Source organism: Emys orbicularis, chromosome 20 (genome assembly GCF_028017835.1).
Source record: "Emys orbicularis isolate rEmyOrb1 chromosome 20, rEmyOrb1.hap1, whole genome shotgun sequence".
Taxonomy (NCBI): domain Eukaryota; kingdom Metazoa; phylum Chordata; order Testudines; family Emydidae; genus Emys; species Emys orbicularis.
This window is the reverse complement of record NC_088702.1, coordinates 3,103,912-3,120,152: the sequence shown is the minus strand read 5'-3', so window position 1 is coordinate 3,120,152 and position 16,241 is coordinate 3,103,912. Positions and strand designations below refer to the sequence as shown.

General features: G+C 47.4%; 1 pseudogene; it reads left to right on the top strand.

Moving 5' to 3' along the window:
- The first annotated feature begins 2,222 nt into the window (after positions 1-2,222).
- LOC135892840 (natural killer cell receptor 2B4-like) lies at positions 2,223-16,241 on the top strand (annotated as a pseudogene).

The following is a 16,241-nucleotide window of genomic DNA, read 5'->3' as shown; positions in this document are numbered from 1 at the left end:
AGGTCAGGTTTCAGAGTGGTTGCCGTGTTAATCTGTATCAGCAAAAACGAGGAGTCCTTGTGGCACCTTAGAGACTAACAAATGTATTTGGGCATAAGCTTTCATGGGCTAAAACCCACTTCATCAGCTGCATGGAGTGAAAAATACAGAAAGCAGTATAAATATTACAGCACATGAAAAGATGGAAGTTGCCTTACCGAATGGGGGATCAGTGCTAACGAGGCTAATTCAATTAAGATGGAAGTGGCCTATTCTCAACAGCTGACAAGAAGGGGTGACTAGCACTACAAAAGTAATTTTCCTCCTTTGATATTCACCCCTTCTTGTCAGCTGTTGAGAATAGGCCACTTCCACCTTAATTGAATTAGCCTCGTTAGCACTGATCCCCCACTCGGTAAGGCAACTCCCATCTTTTCATGTGCTGTAATATTTATACTGCTTTCTGTATTTTTCACTCCATGCAGCTGATGAAGTGGGTTTTAGCCCTCGAAAGCTTATTCCCAAATAAATTTGTTAGTCTCTAAGGTGCCGTTGTTTTTACCCTAGGTCAGTTGCACTGGTATCTTAACCCAAAGACAACTCTTGTAACCAATCCTGTAACAACCTAACTAAAGGTTTGCTAACTAGGAAAAAGAAATGAGCGTTATTGACAAGATTAAAGCAGGTGAACATACACAAAAGGTAATAGAAGTGTCTGTAATAAGCAAGCTTGTACGTCCTTTAGGGCTAACCCAAGCCAAGCAGCTTGGCGGATCTCTCACTTATGTTTAGGAATCTTTGCCCCTCAGACTCCAGACAGCATAAAGAGACCAATTTCTCCTAAACAGGCATTTGTACTCCCTTCCCCCCACATTCAAACTGTGACGGGACGTGGGCTTGCACATGTCCCCTCTTCAGAGGTGTGGGGGAAGCAAAATCAACAAAGGCTTGTATCCACAGCGGTTTGTCTGGTGTCTGTACACCTTGTGGTGGTGGGGAGGAGAGAACCCTGCTTGTGGTAAACTAGCATTTCACACTTAATATGGCTTCTCCCCTGACTGGGGGGGATCTACAGTCTCAGCAAATGTGTTTAGTTACAGAGCAAACATTAGAACTTCACCTTCTGGCATGGGAGACGAGTAGGATTAAAACATGCAGCATCCTACAGGCAGTCCATAAAGTCTGGACACATTTTTATGACTCTGCTATCGATGGTAATAACACTAACACACAGGTGAGCCAGGCGAGTTTCCCGCTATGCATTTGTCAGCGTTCAGGGAGGCCTAGGGGCCTGGGCATGAGCTGTGAAAGAGATAGGCGCAGCAAGGGGCAAGCTGATGTGCTTTGGGGAAGCATATGCAGAAGTATCAGGTCATGGAACAGAGAGGTGATTGTGTGTTTCTCGGTTCAGTGTTGGAAAATTCAGTACAGGAGAGTTTACAAACTGAAGGGAATTCATGGACAAGCAGCACAAATTATCCCGGGGCCAGAAAAACTCATTTGTCAGGAGAGGTTAAAAGCGCTAAACATTTCGGGCCTGAGTTTCATTTTCACGAAGATCCCTTTATATCACGCTGGCCGTGTTAAAGGGGCTGTAAGTAGATGTAAATTACAGATGCTCCCACTTGAAGGCTGCTTTACGCTGGCAGAGGGGTGTAAAGGGGCCTTAGGGTAAATGAGAATCCGGCCCATAGCTGTGTGCTATCCATGGATAGGGCTCTGGAGTGGGAGCGAGCGAGAGCAGATCTTCATCTGGTGTAAACTGACATAGCTCCATTGCCTGCCATGGAGATGCGTTTTCTGATTGACACCAGCTGGTTATCTGCCTCCCCTCCCCCTTCCAGGTTCCGTTCCCAGCTCCACAACGATGCATGGTGTCAGTCACTTCCCTGCTCCGTGCCTCAGTTTCCCACCCTGTACAATGAGGATAATGATGATCAATGGATGAAAAGCCCTCTACGAAAAACGGGTTCTTATTTATTACAATATTCAGTTTCTTAACGAGTAAACCTAAGTTTTGGTGTCATACTGAGCATGGGACAATACTTATTCTAGCTTCTTGCTTTTGATTGTGTTCATGTAATTCAACCTTGTCCTTGTGGCTATTTATGTAAAAGTGTGTGGGGAAGAGAGGGCAGGGTGTGTGTGTTAACTAGGGCTGCCAATAGGATTGTCCTGGAGTCTCCAGGAATTCAAGCTTAATCTTTAATTAAAGATTGTCATGTGGTGAAACCTTCAGAAAAATGTCCAACCCCAGGAATACCTCCAGCCCCAATGGCAACCCTAGTGTAAAGCTAACACGGACTCTGCTCTGCTTTGGAGAATGCGTCTCGGGGAGAGGCTGACCTGTGAGTTAAATGCAGCTCAGACTGTCTGCTGAGCGGAAGATGCACAAAGGTGTTCGCACAGACCACAGTGTTATTCTAAGCCCAGCGAGGCAGTGGCTAAGTGTGTGATTCACTGTACAGTGGCCAGCCCTGGGTCCTGTGGGCTGAAGTGAGACCTCACTTCCGCGTAGGCCCCGTGCTAGGCTGCTGTCCGGGAGTCAGTTTCACCGAGAGGCTCAGGCCTCTACGCGACTGAGCCACCACGAGGCTGCTGGAAATGGGCAGCTGAGGGTTCTCCCTGTTTCAGGGGAAGTCTTGGATGGGTAAAGCCAGTGTAGGCAGTGTGTCAGGGAGGACCGGGGAGGGGGCATGCCAGGTTCAGGAGAGGGTGGGGCAGAGCCCGCAAAGCTCCGACAGATGCTTGGTGGCACAGGGTAATTTAGAGCAGCCCTGAAGCTGGTCTAAGTTACACCAGGGACCATTCCAGTCTCTGGGATGCCCAAGCTAAGCAGAGTGGAAAGGTCCCATGTACCCACCTGCCCCAAAGCTGAGCCAAATAGAAACTGAGCACAACTGAGGACTGAGCCCTGAAGATCTTATTTATGCTCTCAGGCCGCGTAAAGGGGCCTCGGTGTGAATGAGACTCAGGCCCTCTGTGTCCTGCTGTGGCTGCCTGCGCCCCAGGGAGTGGGTGTGGGAGGAAAGCGTCTGTAACAGCAGCTTCTGCCCTGCACCTTGGTGGGTGCTGCTGGAAGTGGGAGGCTGGGCTAGATGGACCAATGATCTGATTGAGTGTGGAAGCTCCGGTCCCAGCAATCCTGCTCACCCCAGCGGCTTCCTCTGTGTCTCCCCCTGCCCCCCAGCAGCTGTGATGGGAAAGAGGGAAGCTATTAGTGCTATTTGCACACACCTGTCCCTCCTCTGAGGGTCCCCAGAGCAGCTTATCTGCGCTGCTGGCTCGGAGACAATGGCACCTACTTAACCACACACAGGAAAAGGCAGATGAGCAGAAAATGCTCACGCTCTTGGGGGTTATTTTTCAAGAGCTTTTCAGCTCAACGCTTTGCAGGAGCTGTTAGCGCCCAGGGGCTGCTCCGGGGCTGGTGTGAAAAGAGAGCGTGGGGCTCCGTGCAGCTTCTGGGGAAAGGGGTCCAAGGTACAGTCCGTAAGACCATCCCACTTGGCACTGTCATCTAAATGCTAATGAATGAAAGCTCATTTCCCAACTTAGCTGACAGACTGAAGAAGGAATCTGGGGCCCGGATGAGCCAGGGAGACTGAATATCTAGCCGGGAGTATCAGCGATGATATTCTGGTAGTCCCTAGGGGCCATCATGTGTGGCTGAGTGGTTAGAGCACTGGGATGGTATTCAGCAGACCGGAGTGTTTATTTCTAGCTCTCCTGCTGAGTGACCTTGGGCAAGCCACTTCCCTTCTCTGTGCCTCAGTTTCCCCAGTTGTAAAATGGGGCTAATGAAATGGACCTCCTTTGGAAAGCACGTTGAGATATACTGATAAGAGCCAGGGGTTATTAACATGTGGGATGCTGCATGTACGCAGTCCCTGCCCCATAGACCTTACACTTTAAATAACAAGACAGAGATTGAAAGGAAAGGGCATCGTATGAGTAGCCCCACTTTCAGGAGGGAAATTGAAGCACAGATAGGTGAAGCGACTTGCCCATGGTCAGCCCTGGAGTCTGTGGCAGAGCTGGCAACACTGAACCCAGGTGTCCCCAGGCCTGGCTCAGTGCCTTAGCCACAAGCCCATTCCACCACTCCAAGAAGTGTGAGACAGTGGAATGGGTGGGGCTGAGGATCAGCCTCCCTAGGGACAAGGTGGAAGCCCCTTTGCCTGGGACAGTGAAAAGTGGGGTGGAGCAAGGATCGAACTGGCCATGGGGGCTGACTCCAACCTGGTGCAGATCAGTGCTGATGCACACAGCCTGGGGTGCAGCTGCTCTGTGGTTTAATAGAGGACTCCAGGCTGATCAGTTCAGTACCTTTCACCAGCACTAAATTCCACCCACCCCTAAGCCAGGCCAGGAAATGATCCTGTTTTATCCCAGGTTTCCCTGACAAGCTGGGGACCCAGTTAACCCTTCACTCACCTGCTCTTTGTACTTTTGGACCCCCAGGTTGCAAAGAAATGGAAGTGGCCAGAATTGCAGAGGAATCGGTTCAGTTACAGCCAGTGAAATTGCCGGAGCCTTGGACAGAAATGACCTGGGAGGTTACACTAGACTCAGCAGAGACATATGGGATTGTAACATTTAATGAAGGGGAACCCCCTGACCTTGGGTCATCCCCATATTTTATCAACAGAGTCACTTTCCACCCTGAGAATCTCTCACTGCAGATTGATCCCTTTAAGAAGTCAGACAGTGGCCTCTATACCTTGAGAATTGACACTGGAGGAGGCCGTGAAGACATCACGAAGTTCCGTGTCTCTGTGTTTGGTGAGTAGCAAAGATTACATTTTCCCCTAGTGTGTGTCACTGACGGCAGCCGCCTTCCTCAGCATCTCTCACCAGGATCTCTCCTTTCAGAGCGAGTCCGGCAGCCAAACCTCACGGTGCTCTCTGCCCACCAGGAGCTCGGCCAGTGCAACGTTACCCTGTCCTGCTCAGTGCCTGGCGCTGACAGAGTCACCTACAGCTGGTCCCAAGGCACGTCCCAGATCCTGTCTGACAGGGACCATCAGCTCCCTGAGAATCAATCCCTGCTGCACATAGTGATTAACGCAGACAGCAGTGACGTCTTCTACCAATGTAACGCCAGTAACCGAGCCAGCTGGGCCGCAGCCACTGTAGATGGCAAATCATTGTGCGACTTCCCAGCCACAGGTAAATATTCCTCAGCCGAAGAAATGTGAGGATTTATTGTCTTCTGCAATGCATGGGGCTCTGGGTCTGGGAGCAGCCAGAGCTCTGGTGGCTAGTCGCATAGGTTTCAGTGACACAGGTGTGTTTCCACTAGTGCGGATCTTGCTCTCTTTGACTAATAACTCGAATATAGCACGTGTCAGCTGGAAATCTCCAAGCACTTCACAAAAGAGGGCAGTATCATCCCCCTCATCTGACAAATGGGGAAACTGAGGCATAGAACAGTGATGTGACTTGCCCAATGTCACACGGGGCAGAGGCAGCTGGGAAGTGAGGCAGGGATTATGGGATAGGTAGAACTCTCTGGGAAACATTTCTCCCCCCTCCCCGAACACGGAGAAACTTTACACAAAATAACAACAAAATTGTTTCAATCTAAATTTTCCACACAACATTTAGACTTTCCATCAACCAGCCAAAACCCAAACATTTTTGGCCAACGCCCATGTTTCTTTTATTTTTGTGTTTTTTCCCACATAAAACTCAAAATTTTCCACCAGAAGCAGATGCTCTTCATGAAAACATTTTATTTAACCAAAAAAAGCAAATTTCGGTCAAAACACATGTGAAGGAAAATTTTTGACCAGCCTTTTAGCCAGGATTGGGATTTTCAAAGGAGCCTGTGTTAATCCAGCTCCCAAACCCCAGCACGGAGGGCCCTGCGAGCGAAACAGTTTAGAACAAGGTAAAGCTCATCTGCGAAGGCAACAGGTTTTGGGGCCTGGTCCAAGATCATGGAAGTTCCTCCTGCAGGATTTAAGAACCACCACAAAACTCACGCTACCTTCTGCTCCCAGTGCAGGGGGCACGTGGTCTACACATGTTTGCAAGTAAAACCAATGGCTAGGGAGTAGTACTGCTGAAAAGGTCTGGGGGTTACAGTGGATCACAAATTGAATATGAGTCAACAATGTGATGCAGTTACCAAAAGGGCTAATATAATTCTGGGGTGTATTAACAGGAGCATCATAGGTAAGACACGAGAGGTCATTGTCCCGCTTTTTCCCCACATTTTAAGAAAGATGGGGACAAACTGCAGAGAGTTCAGAGGAGAGCAACAAAAACGACAACAGGTTTAAAAAACCTGATCTGTGAGGAAAGATTAAAAAACACTGGACTTGTTTAGTCTTGAGAAAAGATGGGGGGACTTGACAGCAGTCTTTAAATATGTGAAGGGCTGTTATAAAGAGGACTGTGATCAATTGTTCTCCATGCCCATTGAAGGTAGGACAAGAAGCAATGGGCTTAATCTGCAGCAAGGGAGGTTTAGGTTAGATATTAGGAGAAACTTTCTAGCTCTAAGGGTAGTTAAGCTCTGGAACAGGCTTCCAGGGAGGTTGTGAAATCCCCATCACTGGAGGTTTTTAAGAACAGGCTGGACAAAACCCTGTCAGGGCTGGTATGGGTTTATTTGGTCCTGCCTCAGCGCAGGGGGCTGGACTTTATGACCTTTCAAGGTCCCTTCCAGTTCTAGGAGATAGGATATCTCCATTAATTTAATTTATCTCTGGAGGTCCCTTCCTGCCTGACATTGCTGGGATTCTAGGATTCAAGTAGCTTGTCCCAGTAAAAGGCTAGATAGGGATACACCTGCAATTTCAGATGTCAGTGCTCCCAGTCCCTGCTAAGGAGGGTTGAGCTGGTTCAGTAGGAGGATGGGAGACCTCAGGAAAACCAGTGGTGCTGTTCAAGGAAACAGAGCTGCTGTTATTCCTCTTGATTATGAGCTCTTCAGGAAGTGTCTCTTTGCTATAATTATGATTGTGGTAGCACCTACAAAGCCCCAGTGGAACAAAACAAAATGGAAATTTCCCTCCCAAATGAAATTAAAATTAAAGAAGTTGCATTTTAGGTTGATCAAAACATTTTATTTCAATCAGCTGAGAACATTGTGCTCCTATTTAACCTTTTCAACTTTAAAAAAAGAATTAAAAATAGCAGAAATTTGTTTCATAATGAAAAGCAAAACATTTCATTCTGAAAGTGGCATGTTTTGACATCGGAGGAAAAATGAAGCATTTTGATAAAATTTCACTGAAATCTATGAGTTCTTTTTTCTTCAAAAAATGCCATTTTTGGTGAAATCTTTTCAATGAAACATTTGTGACCCACTCTAGTCGCAAGCATTGTGGGTGATGTCCCTATAGAACTAGAAGTGAGGGAAAGTGAGCAGATTGGCCAGCCAAACTGGCAATCATCCAGAGAAACAGGGGAGGGACTTCCTTTCTCTGCAACGGACTCGGGTAGGCTGATGAGGAAAGGTCATGTTACCTGGAGGAACCTGGCCCGTGTAAGACATAGTAGGGAGTATTTGGGGTGAGTAAACAGACTGATGTCAAAAAGTCTATTTTGTTGGGGTTTTTTTTATTTACTTAAACATTTTGGTGGTTTTTTTGTTTCTTTTTTTTTTATTTTTTGCTAAAAGTCTCTGAATTGGGTCCCAGTGATTAGATTGGACAGCCTTGCTGCTGCACTTGGCCAGTAGCATGCTAAGGATCTGAGTGATATGTGTTATGAGCACATCTGTAGAAGGTGTTACAGATGGTTATATGCCATAGGCTAGTGTTGCAACCTCTTGTGATTTTGTTGCAAGTCTTACGACCTTAAGCATTTTCATTAAAGCTCCAACTTCTGGACTCAGGCAACAAGGTGAGACCCTCAGCTTTCATTATTTTTTTTAAAGTAAGTTTCTAGCCATCAATGGGAGACAAACCTGAAAATATGACCCAAGTGAACTCTAGAGGATTGGAAACCAGAGGGCAAATAAAAGAAAAAAAACGCTCATGATTTTATTGAATACCAGCGGTTGGCAATATTTCTCATCAGTCTGTTGGGCTCTGTGACAATTGATCTATCATTTACCAGAGCATCTACTGCCCATTAACTAACCCATCATAAACATGCTATAAAGTAGGGTGGAGAATAAGGGTCAGGAAAGGCTCTGGCATTCTGCCGTGTAACGAGAGCTCGGCTTTTCACCTTTCTCTCTTCCAGACTTTTTTCAGAAAGTCCCACTCTGGGCAATTGTTGCTGTGGGGCTGGGGCTGCTGCTTCTGCTTCTGCTCATGGTGCTCACCCTCATCTTCCTCTGCAAGCATCGGAAGAAGCGACGTAAGTGGTTAAAAGGAAGCTCATCCGGTAGAGGAACGTCACCTTCAGGTCATGAAAGCAGGTTAACATGAGGGCCACATACGGATGGCGGAGAGCTGTCTATACACTGTCAGTCCTCCCTGCTGACACCTGTTACACTGGAGGTCAGGCTAGATGGTCACACTGGTCCTCTGACTCCCTTCTGGACTGAAAATCTATGACTAAGACATGAGAAATTGGCCCTGTAAACCCATAGAAACCCCCTGAAACTGCCTCTTGTCTGTTGATTTTTAAATGCTCGTCCTGATTTACTGCACTGCAGCTTGGAACCTGACCCTGGGGTAGGAGGCCAAGAGACTTAGACTAAGATCACTGGGACCAGGGTGGGTGGCTCTGGGAAACATCAGGGCTGTGGGTGATATGTTAGTGGTAAGGTGCCCACACCCTGTGCAACCCTGAGCAGAGGGCTTTGTCTGGAGTAACTTTCACCCTGTGAGACTGGGATGCGATGGGGTCTCTTACACAAGTCGCTTTGTTCTGTCTCTTCAAAGGCTCCTCCAAAGACGGTGACCCGCCCCTCACCATCTACGAGGAAGTGGAGGACGCCCGCCCCAGAAGAAACGCTGTGAGTCCCGAGGGAATCCCTTTGTTTTCCCCCTTTGTAGGCAAGGTCAGGGCAGTATTGTTACAGCTCGCCCAGCTTAATGGTGGCAAAGGCTGAAAGCTTTCGCAGAGAGTGAGTCTCATGGAGCGCCACCCTGCTTTGGCAGAAGGAACGGATATCACTGACAGCCTTCCCACCCAGATCAGATAGAAAACCGTCCCTAGGAACATGGGGATTGCCAGACTGGATCAGACCCAGGCCCATCTGGTCCAGTATCACGTCTGCGATAGTGGCCAGCACCAGATGCCTCTGGAAGAGGAAAGAACCCTTCTCTAGGCAGGTGTGGGATAACCTGCTATCAAGGAAGGCGTCATTTTCACCCCTAATAGTCCGAGATTGGTTTAAGCCCTGAAGAATGAGGTTTTTATCCCTTCCAAAACTCTGTTTGCATTAATTGTTATAACTCTGAATATCCTTGTTCTCCATATAAATGTCTCCCATCCCTCTTCGACTCTTACTCGCTTCTTGGCCTCAATGACAGCCTGTGGGAGTGAGTTCCACAGTCTAATTATGCATTAATTGAAAAACTAGTTCCTTTTATGGGCTTTGAATTTGCCATCTTTTACTTTCATTGAGCGTCCCTGTCTCAACACAGGCACAAGGGGAAAACAGAGACTTCTGCGCTAACGCCCTAGAAAGCACCATGCAATAATATGTAACTTAGCACTTCTGTTGCTGCTGTTTAGCTGTGGATCACAACATGCTTTATGAAGTCTGGTCAAGATCATTACACCCATTTTATGGATGGGAAAACTGAGACACAGAGTGGGGGAAGTGACTTGCTCAGGGTCAAAGCTGGGAGTGACACTTAGGTCTCCTGATTCCCACTCCAGTGCCATTTCCCCTGGGCTGTGAATGCAGTTGGGGTGACTATAATTTACCTGCCTAAATTCCCCCTGAAGTTTCGAATGCCACAGGCATTCTTTACTTCCCATCTAAACATTTGTGTTGTGTTGCTGTGTAGCTGTTAAGCAGCTGCTGTGCTCTACCCAAGAGGGAGCTGCTTTGCAGGGGTGGGGGAAGTAAATCTTATGTATAGTGTATACATTGCTTTGCAGTCCTGCAGGATAGAAGTGCTATAGAAATACGCTTGTTGTAAGATCTGAAATAAGAAATATATTTTCCAGACAGGTCAATGGAATGTCTATCAGCATGCAGGATTCATTCATATCCACCTGCTGCCACCTTCTGCCCAGTTTAGAGCATAGCAGCTCCTTTTCTGATTTCTGATCCTCTGCTGCCCCCTGGAACTCATTTCATCTCGCTCTTTTGGAGCTGCCGCAGTCTTAAAATAAACAGGAGGACTTGTGGCACCTTAGAGACTAACACATTTATTTGAGCATAAGCTTTCGTGGGCTACAGCCCACTTCATCGGATGCATAGAATGGAACACAAAGAAAGAAGGTATTTATACATACAGAGAACATGAAAAGGTGGAAGTAGCCAGACCAACTGTAAGAGGCCAATCAATTGAGATGAGCTGTCATCAGCAGGAGAGAGAACCTTTTTCTCTCTCCTGCTGATGATAGCTCATCTGCCTCTTACAGTTGGTCTGGCTACTCCCACCTTTTCATGTTCTCTGTATGTATAAATATCTTCTTACTGTGTGTTCCATTCTATGCATCCGATGAAGTGGGCTGTAGCCCACGAAAGTTTGTGCTCAAATAAATTTGTTAGTCTCTAAGGTGCCACAAGTATTCCTGTTCTTTTTGCGGATACAGACTAACATGGCTGCTACGCTGAAACCAGTCTTAAAATACTTTCCCTGTATTCGTCTTGTCTTTCTTGTTTTGTTACGTTTCACGTCTCTATTTCTTGGATAAGTGGAGCTAATGTCAGATGAACAATGGGTTTTTCATAATAAAAGTACAGATATTTAATGTATAAAAGCAGCATAAAAATCAGAGAGGTAACACAGTTAGTTAATGTGTATATACACCACTGTCCTCTACTGACTGGAATCAGAATTCACCTGTGTGTCATAGGCTGTAGGTGATGGAGCTACCCCTCCCAGAGGGAATGACCAGACTGAACCTTGTGGTCTGGAGGGCATGTTTGTCTGTGGAAAGGTTGTCATGACTTGAGTCCCCTCTCGTCAGTTTTTAGTCTGCACCACTGTGGCCTATCCACACTGTATGTCTTGGCTTTGTGAGTTTAGCTTTAAGGAGAGATGGTATCCAATGCTTTATGAAACCCCAAAGAGATTAATTCTACCTCATTCTTGCCATCCACTTCTCTTGTACCTGTGTTTAAAAAAGCTAATCAATTTTTTTCGGCGTGACTTCTTCTTTGCAGTCCCCCAGTGCTGCTTGTCGTTCATGGGTCCATCATCCTCTAGCAACCTGATTCCGAGCTCACTGAAGTTGGTGGAATGGTTCCTGTTGATTTCATTGCACCTTGGATCTGGCCCCAGAGGATGGTTGAATTTTATTCTCTCAGCAGTTGAGCCAGTGATCCTGATTGAAGAGACAGGAAGGAAATTAAATCCCTTATTTTTTTCCCCATGTCTAAGATAACCCAGTTGTTATTTTTTCCCCTGTACAGAATGGAAATGCACAGAGCAGAATTGTAGGAAACACCATCTACGCTGAGATCAACTGCAACCCACAAGTAAGTGCGCAGTGGTCCTCCCAGGTTCACTCTGCTGCTTTCAAAGCGTAGGTTTTGTTTTACATCAAGCTACTCCAAGTGCAGGCGTATGGATGAAAGGAGTCACCTCTCAGGCCTGTGGGACCAGAGCCTCTATTGATGTAAATTGATATTGCTCCATTGATTTTTGTGGTTTCGATGGAGCGATAACAATTTACGCTAGCTGAGGATCTGGCCAGTGGTTCTTGAAGAATCATAGCAACGCCATGCTGGAAGGGCCATTGAGAAGTCATCAAGTCCAGCCCCCTTGCGCTGAGGCAGGACCAAGTAACCCAGGATCATCCCTTGTCCAATCTGTTCTGAAAAACCTCCAGTGACGGGGATTCCACAACCTCCCTCAGAAACCTATTCCAGAGCTTAGCTCCCCTGAGAGTTTAGAAAACTTTTTCTAATATCTAACCCATTGCCTGATTTGTTGAATGGTCATTGATTATATTGACTTCAGAATTTCCAGTTGATCAGTGATTAGATTTGAGGCTTGAAAGGTTCTAGTCCCGGTATCAGCACAACAGAATAAAGTTCAATGTCTGGTTGGGAACCCGGGACATGCACAATGACCACACTCACCTGAATGTTCCTATCCTAAAATATCCACAGCTGGTTTCTGTTCCTATTCCTATTCCTGATCTCATTTTACACCCCAAATCCCCTAAACACAATATTCTCCGTTCCCTCATAGCTCAGGGTTACTGTTGGGTAACTCCCTTATGCTCAGGCCTCCAAACCTTATGCTAACTACTAAAGGGAAATATCTCGCAGGTGTACATCTGTAGGTTCCTCACGTTACTGCCCCATAAAATACCTTCAGGATAGTTCTATGAGCTAGAGACTGGAATCTCCCTTGCTGCAGATTAAGCCCGTTACTACTTGCTCTACCTTCAGTGGACATGGAGAACCATTCAGCCCATCCTCTTTATAACAGCCCTTAACAGATTTGAAGACTTATCAGGTCCCTTCTTTTCTCAAGACTAATCTTGCCTAGTTTTTTTTTTTTTTTAACTTTTCATAGGTCAGGTTTTCTAAATCTGTCATTTTTGTTGCTGTCCTTTGGACTTTCCCTCCAGCTTGTCCACATCTTTCCTAAAGTGTGGCACTGGAACTGGACACAATACCCCAGCTGAGGCCTCCCCAGTACTGAACAGAGCGGGACAATTATCTCCCGTGTCTTACTTACAACACGCCTGTTAACACATCCCAGAATGTTAGCCTTTTTTTGAAGCTGCATCACATCGGTGGCTCGTATTCAATTTGTGATCCACTGTAACCTCCAGATCCTCTTCAGCAGTTCTACCACCTCCCCATTTTATAGTTGTGCATTTGATTTTCCCTGCCCCGCAACTTCCTAATTGAAGTACTTTGCATGTGGCTTTATTGAATTTCACTTGTTGAATTCAGACCAGTTCTCCAATTTTGAATTCTCCGTTTTGAATTCTAATTCTGTCCTCCGCAGTGCTTGCAACTCCTCCCCGCTTGGTGTCATCTGCAGATTTTATAATACACTCTCCACTCCCGTATTCAAGGCACTAAGGAAAATATTGAATAGTACCAGGCCCCCCCAGATACGCCCTCCCATTCTGACAGCGAACCATTGATAACCATTGATTACCTTCAATCCATAACGTTTTTGCTCGGTTCAAGTTCTAATCTAACTGTAATTCTTTCCTTGAACAGCCCCTGATAAAGGGCTGTGTTCTAGTGGTTTGTGCTAGTCCTTGGGATACCTAGTCTTGAATCCCAGCTCTCCAGCCGACTCACTGGGTGCGTGAAGTGTTCTGAGAGCTAACAAACAGAAGCACTACCTTGTTATTAGTACAAGGATCCCAGGGTCAGGTCCTCAGCAGGTGTGCATTTTGCATAGCTCCACTGAAGTCAATAGAACTATGCTGACCTACGCCAGCTAGGCCCTTTGTCCATCATTTGCTCTTCACTGATGTTGATTGTCTTGACTTTCCCCAGGTAGGAGACTTCACGGTGTACGCTGCTGTCCAGAGGGTGAGTCTGTCTTGCTATGGTGATAGCAGTATCTGGGCAAGCCACAGCGAATGGCCGTATTGGGTTCTGCAAAGATTTCGTCTTACGTAGCTGGGCCCACTACTGTGTGAAGGGTAAACTTCCAATGGGCTTGGCAGGATTTCCCATCCATGTTAATGGGAGTTGGCAGCGTTGCTGTAGCCCTGTCGGTCCCAGGATATATGAGGTCGTCTCATTTATTGGACCAACCTCCATTGGTGGAAGAGACGAGCTTCCGAGCTACACTGAGCTCCTCTTCAGGAGCAGGTGTGCGAGCTAAATACAAGTTGGGGCGGATTGTTAAACGTAAGGGGTCAGGCATGTGGTAGGAGGCCCCCTGCAAAGGGGTTTGAAGGGGCCATTAAAGGTCAGCAGGCAGGTGTGTGTTACACATTGTTGACTTGGACTGGAGCATTGCATGATTTGCACCTTTAGGTTGTGGTTTGCAAAGGGCCCTAAGGGAGTTAGACACCTGTAGTGAGATTTAATGTCCAAAGGTATTTAGGGACCTAATGATGTAGATAGGTGGCTAGTGGAATTTTCAAAAGCTTAGGCACCTATCTGCATTTTTAGGTTCCTAAATACCTTTGAAAATCTGGCCCCAACTTCCATTGACTTAGGCCCCTTTGAAAATCCAAGTTGTAAAGGTTGGAGGGCAACATTTTCAAAGGCACCTAATGACTTAGATGGTCCCCATTGGGAGTTGTGCTGCTGACATTAACCATGCTGAAATCAATGGAGCCAGGATTCCATCCCATCCTCTAACCCTGAAGGCTCGGCTAAGTCCCACTGCCAGTCGATGGAGTCCTGCTCCTACGTCACATAGGTGCTTTTGAAAATCCCAGAGTCTAACACACGGGTGGACCCTGGGCTGGGCATTATCAATGGTGGAGGGATCATTTTGCCCACATGCAATCCCCAGATGGCCCCACACCAGCAGCTACATAACTATTGATAACACAGCCCCTTAGCCAGTCCCGTGCGTGGAGGCGGCAGAACAGGAGTTGGGACTGAGGTGCAGATGTTTGTTGGGCTTGGCATACAGATCTCCACGAGCCTTGAAGGGGTCACTGGGGAAGCACTCAGCACTTGACAGGATCTGGCCCTTCGCCTGCCTTTGCTTTACTATTCTGGGCCCTGCAGCCCCATCCAACAGGGCCATGAACTGTGCTATTTAGGTTCCTGTCCCTTTGGAGCGTTACTCTTCCTAGCAGAATAAGGGTCAAAGTGCTTTGCAGTCCTCGTTCCCTGACGGCTTTGTCGGTGACGAATGGCGAGTAACAAATGTTAGCACGTGTCTTTGCTAGAGCGTGGCAGGGAAGCTGGGGTTTATTGCCCGGTTTATGGATGTTATAACCAACCGTCTCGCTCTGCTTCACAGCCTCCTTCTGTCAAGAGGAAGAAAATCAACCCGTCCTTCATCTCAACCATCTACACAGAGGTAAGGGGTGTGCTGCTCTGATCCTGCCATGTTGAACTCCAGCCCCACTGGCAGCTGAATGTCCCCTCCCCCACGCCACACCAGAGCTAAGAGTGCCCACTAACCTCGGGGCAAAATGCTGGATTCATCCCTGTGACCCAATTCCCTGTGGTGGGGCGAGGGAGGGAACGTTTACCCCGTCTCCAGCTCTTCAAAGGGAAGGAAAGAGGAAAATTCTACATAGGCGTGGGCCAAGTTCCCTGCTGGTGTAAACCAGCTGTAATTCCATTACATCAGTTGTCACTCTGGTTTCAAAGGGCATAGATCCTGAGCTGGGGTAAAAAGAGCCATCCCACCACTGGAGTCGGGGGGGGAGGGGAATGGGGGATAGATTCTCACCTGGTGTAAGTAGATGCAGTCCATGCTGACTTATGCCAGCTGAAGATCTGGCCCCACATGTTTATTTCTCCTGCCTGGGGCCTGATTCTTCCACTGCTGGGCATGAGCAGCTTCCACTCGCTCTGCTGACAGCGACTCCTCTCCGGCTGCAGCTCCATTTCAAAGCAACGTGAGGCGGTCCTGCTCTCGCAGAGCTGGCGCTGGTGCAGTCTGACCCTGTTCTGTCGAAGCAACTACTGAGGTTCCTATTCCCTGCAGCCTGTTCTCCAGGGCTCTGTCCCTTCCGCCAGGCGAGCCAGCTAACGTGGGCTGACGCTCGCAGCAAGCAGTCTGGCTTTGGCTTCGAAAGCATTGCTGAATGACCCGCTAATTATAAAGCGAATGACACAAGAACAGAATCATCAGTCTTGCGTCACCCGCTTGCCACTGATACCAATTAACATCTTTGTTAAAATTTGGGGCCAGGGTCCCCACCTGCTGTACATCGGCTCCAGTTTCCTTTTCACGGACATGCTGGGCTCATCTCCCATCCAAACACTGTCCTTGTCACTCCACATCACTGCTTGATTTTTGATGGCTAATTTCCTTACGAAAATTCTTATCCAGCCTCATGGACCTGTCTCCTTTTCCCCCGCCCAAGGATTGTAAAATCAGTAGATTTGGTGCCTCTGAGGTTTGTGTGTTCGATGAGATTTCCTGTTACTGAAGCACATTCAAGGTGGTTGGTTTTTCTTGTAGGTTCAAGAAGCCCCTTCCAGACCCAGGCAGCCTCAAAAGCAGCGCTCATCTTCACCGAATCCTGGGCATCTGTATTCCTAG